Below are 6,464 nucleotides of genomic sequence, written 5' to 3' on the forward strand. Positions count from 1 at the left end.
AATAATTTAATTTGACAGCGTGAATTCGTGGATTTTTCTTATGTTTCGAAGGGTGATATTAATTTGGAACTGAAGATCTGGTACTACTTGAGTCAAAAAATTAAGCATGTTTCGTCGGGACCCCCTGATCTTTGTGTTAGCATAGAGGTAACTCTAAGACCAGAACGTCCCGAAGAAACGTGCTCAACTTTTTGGCTCAGCTCTGGTACTCTCTTCGGTCCCAAGCTAATCGATGCACCCCTAGAAACACGAACCCCTCATTTTATCTGTCAAACTTTCATAGCGAATCTTAACAAACATAGTGTAGTACTAGAACTTCGACTAGAATGGGGTAAGTTAATTGATTTGCTTGAGACCAATAGGCTATTCAAGTAGTGAGCCAATTTAAAATAGTTAGTTTCCACCGGTTGGTGTTAGTGTACGATTTACGTGCAATTACTGACTTATGTTCGTACAACCAGAAAGAACTTGCCTTGAGTGTTCTAGACTTCCCTGAGTTCAGGGTGCCTTCCATTCGTTTTGACTAAAAAAATGTTTTATGAAATTATGGAATAATAAGATATTATGAAAATATTTTGATTATGTAAACAACAAGAAAAGATTGTTAAGTTTGTGTTTGACACATAATACCTGCCAATTTTGCTACATGAGAGTCGCAATAAGCGATTTTGTAATTTATCTCACCCACTCTTCGCTCTTCACTCTTCGCGAAGAGGCGATCAGAAAAACGCTCATTGTGACTCTGTCAAAGCTAAATTTGCAGGTTTGATGTGTAAAACACAAACTTTACAATCTTTTCTTATTACTTACACATACAAAATATCATCATAATATCTTATTTTTCCATAATTTCATAACACATTTTTTTATTCAACTATTTTAAAATTCGCCGTAATTTTACTGAAGTTAATTTAAGCTCGCAGAACTTCGCCTAAAAAATACAAATTTTTAATTTTTCGTAAACATAATTCCTTGGAACTCCATCAAACTTCCTGAAATTTTTCTTAAATTAATGTAACTGCTCTGAAGATCTCTGATCGTCCTTGAAGTAGTCGAAACTGCCCAAAAATCTCAAAACTTTTTAGAAGTTTACTCTTCTGTAGTTCTGCTACTTTTTGAAGTTGTTTTTTTTTTAGGTATGGATGCAAAACACTAAGCCGGAGTTGCCCCAAGTTCTTAAATTTCCCTCAAAACTTCTCACTATTTCCTGATGTGTATGTTGCTTTCCAAAATTTGAATGAACTTCATATATTCCCTGAATTTCCCGGAACTTCTTTGAAGTTCCTGCAATTTGCTTGAAATGTATTTTAACTGCCCTTGTCAGAATAATGTCGGAGTACCCCCAAAGTTCTCTGAATTCTCCGGTAGTTCTTGGTACTGCCATGAAAATCCTTTAAACTTTCCTGATGTTCGCTGGGCTCTTTTTTGAAGTGCCAGAATTTTCAATGAAGTTTTCTAAGGTTCTCTGGAGATCTTTGAACTACTTTGAAATTCTCGAAACTTTTTTAGGGTTCTCGAAATGTTCCTGAAGTTCTTGGAACTGTTCTGAATTTATCGGAACTTACGCTTACGCTAAAAACTTCCCGGAAAGTATGTACTATCCTGCAATTCTCGGAACTTCCCTGAAGTTATTGGAACTGCGCATAAGATCTCTGTAATTCCCCAAAGATCTCTAGACCTAGCTTCCTAGCTAGCTAGCTAGACCTACACACTTAGATTTTTTCGCCGAGATGGGCACCACCGAGCAGCTCGGCATTTTATTTTGCTGGATCTCAGTGAAAAACTTGCCGAGATTCAGCTAACAAACGGGAATTTTGCCGAGATCTCAGCTAACAAACATATTTTTTGCTGATTTTCCAGCAAAATAAAATGCTGAGCTGCTCGGTGGTGCCCATCTCGGCAAAAAAATCTTAGTTTGTAGGTACTTGGGGTCCACAATTTTCTTTAAGTTCTCTCTACATCTCTGAAGTTATTGGAACTGCCCATAAGATCTCTGTAATTCCCCAGAGGTTTAGACAAGGGGGCGACTCTATCTAAAATGTAGGACAAATTTTGTAGATGGATTTAGATGCAAAAGATGAAACAGGATTTTTTTTTTTGTAGATTGATTCGCAGATTTTTTGACCATCTGAAATTGAGATGTAGATGTGTCGCACCCCTCCGATGTCAAAGTCTGGCATAACCGCAGACCCCCTTCACTCTTTGGAATTCATAGAGACAGATAACAGCGCCAATAGGTTTGTGACGGTACAACGTTGAACTGCAGCGTTGGAAGAAAACACGCACACCATCATATATGTACGAACCCACACCACTGAGCGGAGTAGGGTGCAGCGCAAATCAAAACACGGAGCGGTGTCATCACTCAGCTTCGGCAGCTTCAGTTTGCAGTCATTGAAAAATACCTTCGTTATAAAATAGAAAAGTAATCAATATTACAACGTAATTTTTGAACAGCCAATAGCATGCAGCGTTGGTCATGGAAGACAACATATTTGATTACGTTTGTTTTGCAATGATTTCGATACGTTGCGTTTTTCCATGTATACTTCTATGTTTATAAAGATTAAGTTGAGCAACAGCTTCATAAATCATAAAATCTCGATTACTTTTTCGATGGGAAGTATCTGCATTTGCATCTTACTGATGCCGGTGGTGATATTGGAAACTCGTTCACTCGAAAGCAGAAACAAGCCCATCATGATGTGACATTAGATTTAATTGTTTTCTCAAGCGTTTCTGATGCGTATAACGTGGTAATGATTGAAAATCGATGCAACCAAACGAAGTGAGAATCTTGTTATATTGTTATTGTTATTGCTCAGTTCACACCCTGGCAGGCTACTGCCTACCGATCTGCACTTAAGCCAGGCATGAACCTACGGAAATTTAGTCGTGGCCTATGCTAGACCGTATAGCATAACGTCTTTCCTTTCACTAGCAGGTTTTTTGGTCCCACTAGCGTCCGATTAGGGGATAGTAAGAGATTAAAAGAATAAAGAAGAGAGATAGAGGATGTTGTTGTTTTGCTGAAAAAAAAAAACACGTTGGCTTGTTGTGCAACATCAAGTTTGTTCGCTTTCATTCCGTTCCAAGGGGCAACGTCCATCGTCGTCGTACTCAAATACCTGGGAACATCCAGAGGTGCACAGGGCCAACGTGAAAGACTTCCATTCTGGGCAGCTGCTTGGCCCAAGTCAAATTCCTATCGGCTTGCTTAATTTACTTGTTGACGCTCCGTCGCCTTAGTATTTGCCTTTGCTGCGATGTTCTGGCGGATTTAATTCATAATCAAATGCTTGCCTGCAGACTTCGTTTCTATTGCTATCGGCTTCTGATGACATTTACATCTGAGATCCATTTGTGAGGCCACCAGCCACAAGTTATATACCGCAGGCAGCGGTTGATGAGACCTGCAACTTTTGAGTGTTCTCCACAGGTGCTGCACAGATTCCACGTTTTAATCGAAGTTTCGAATTTTGGTACGTTGACCAAATGATTTGATCTTCGCTTTTGTGTAAATGTCATATTATCACCGACCTTATTACCATCACCTTAGTGTGTGACATCAGGTGTACGCTCCTCTGTGTTTTCGTTACCAATGCAGTTAATTTGACACGTTTGTTGCATTCCCGTATGTCTCAATATTATTCTTGCTGAACCACCGTCAAACCCACTATCCAGAGGCAGCGAGCCACCTTAACACCTGAAAATATACAAAAACAAATCAAACATTAGCACCAACCCCCCCCCCCCCCCCTTTCCACGATTGCAACAGCTCCAAGCCATGCAACAGGATCATTTGGGCACCCATGACAACTTGATCCAGTTGCTTAAAAGTTCATTGTTTTGGCACCAGCCGGGAGAGACTTGGTCCTGTACCAAATGCTTTCCTTGTCTCTATTCCGCTCAGCTACTCGCAATTAATTATATGATTTGAGTAGTAGCTATACTGAAGATCCGAGAGATGTCGCCCCTTCAGTGGTAGGAAAATCATTTTTGTAGTATGGAGAATATCAGAAAATCCACGATTTGTGATTAAACATGCTTTCACAGAAAGAAATAAATAAACGAGTGTTTACCTTATCACCATAGTAATGTACTCGTGCAATTTTTGTGCATCTAAAACTGCTCATAAAGACGATAATGAATAAAAACTGAAAATTTTCATACATTTCCAAATGGTTTCCTACCATTCCCATACATTCGAAAGTGACTGGCCCTCTGGATGTGTATGATGTCAAAAACAACAAAACATGATTAATTGATTGTGATATAGTGGGCGGAATATTACAATGTGAGACAATTCAATGCAGACGTCTTCCAAATTTGGCCGATCGTCAGGTAATCAGTGGGTTACCACCTGGCACCTCTTAGCATGCACTATGCTACGAAGCGGACCGGAAGTTTCAATGAACAACCTCCCCCCATAACGAAGTGAGAATCTTGTTATAGCAATATAATTACCGACAAACCGACATGAATGACCATACAAGGTACCATCAAATTTCTGATTTCAAAGCACAAAACTGACATCTGCCGTCGTGTTCGCGAAAAGTGTGTATCCTAGCCACGAACACGCATACAAAATGTATGTGTTGGTTCTTGTCTAATCTATTCCGGGCAAATTATTTTTATCTGGATAGCAAATTTCTATGGTTTTGACAGATAGGATCGCTGCACATTTGAATCCGTCGTTATGGATTCTCGATCAAGAGTTAAGTTTAAGTTTCATGTCGGTTTGTCGGTGATATAATGATGATGACATCGATCATCCTCTTCCCTCGGCTGATCATCAACGTCCGCGGTGGCATATGTCATACTGACACCTGTCATTTATTGAGCCCTGGTGGTGAAGTTGGCAGGAGACTCCCAACAGTTTCAATGTGCACTAGAGTGATGCAAAATTTGAAATTTTCGCTCCACAGTACTTAAACGATTCCAAATCGGATCCTGAATAACTTCTCAAAATTTGAACCCATTTGGTGAGAAACTGAGATGGCACAAACCATTTGAAGTTTGTATGGGAATTACTATGGTAAAACCAAGATTTTTGTTCATGTCTATCTAATAATTCACCATACCGGTCTGCTTCTAAAGCTTTCAAATGTACTTGTAAGAAATTTTCCCAGCTACAACTTAGCTGAAGACCACTTTTTGATTAAATGCAAGAATCGAAAGTTATCAATGGTTCAATGCGCTGATGTCTTATGATCATGCTCAATCAACTGCTCAGCAGGCAACATTGGTGTTTCTGGGGCGTTGAATAGGACACAAAAATCATGACTACTATGTCACACTGCAAAATACAGTGTTGCCTACAGAGCAGCTGCTTGATCATGTCATAAGTTTAGCAATCTCTTAAATAATTAATAACTTTTCCTGTCTCGTTTTACATAGAAACGATCTTCAGCAAAGTTGTAGCTGAGAAAATTTTCTATAAGAATGGCTGTCGAACTGTTTCGCAGCTCAATATGGAAAAAGACTAGAAGGCAATGAACAAAAAGTTGAGATTTCCCATAGTAATTTACATGTAAACTTCAAATGGCTTGTGCGAAGTCTGTTTCTAACCAAATGAGTTGTAACTTTGGGAGGCTAATCAGGACCCGATTTGAAACCATTTAAGCACTGTGGAGCGAAAAAGTCAAATTTTGCATCAGTCTAATGTGCACTCACCAGATGGGACTGCGATCACATAAGGGTGTTGTATCCATAGCACAGAGAACAGACGTCCAAGTTCGATCAGAAACTTGTGTAAAGTTAAGTGGAAACGTCGCCGTTACGTACCGCTTGCATCTCCTGATTTCCTCTATAAATTTATCACTCGACCAATTGGGCGCTAGTACCGATAAATTATCTGTTGAAAATTGCCACTTGGCGCTACCAGCACTTAGTGTCTAGTGTATGTTTTGCAACGCCAGTGCCATCATGTTGTCAAAGAGGGTTTTTAAGTGGGGAAGTCGCTGTTAGTGGCGCTTAAGTCAAATAGTAATCTTTACACAAGTTTTTAGAGAAATTTTGTTCGAGCCTCAATGTCAGTTCTCTGTGTCCATAGCCTTGTTCGAGGAATGTAACATGTAAAGAGACTGAATTGGGTAAAGAGGCGACACCTTACCCAATTGACAGGTCTTCTGTTCGATTGAAATAACTTTTCTACACGCTATTTCAAAACTACCCAAATTTGGGTAGAATCCACCCAGATCCGTCAAAACTGAACCTACCCAAAAATGGGTAAACTGTGTTGGCAGTGACAAGTTAACAAATGAACAACATTCTCGATTACTTTTTCGAAATGACGTATCAGCTTTTGTAAACAATGCATTTGATCGTTGGTTTGGCGTAACTGGTGGCTCACCGACGTACACAGCAAAAAAATAATTTTGATATCACGTCAAAGTTGATGCACTACAATCATGTCGAAAATATGGTGTAATATTACTTGCTAAAAAGGACAAAATTATCAT

Source organism: Ochlerotatus camptorhynchus, unplaced genomic scaffold, assembly GCF_037179485.1.
Source record: "Ochlerotatus camptorhynchus isolate MF236.1 unplaced genomic scaffold, CSIRO-AGI_Acam_v1.1 ptg000020l, whole genome shotgun sequence".
In the NCBI taxonomy this organism is placed as follows: domain Eukaryota; kingdom Metazoa; phylum Arthropoda; class Insecta; order Diptera; family Culicidae; genus Ochlerotatus; species Ochlerotatus camptorhynchus.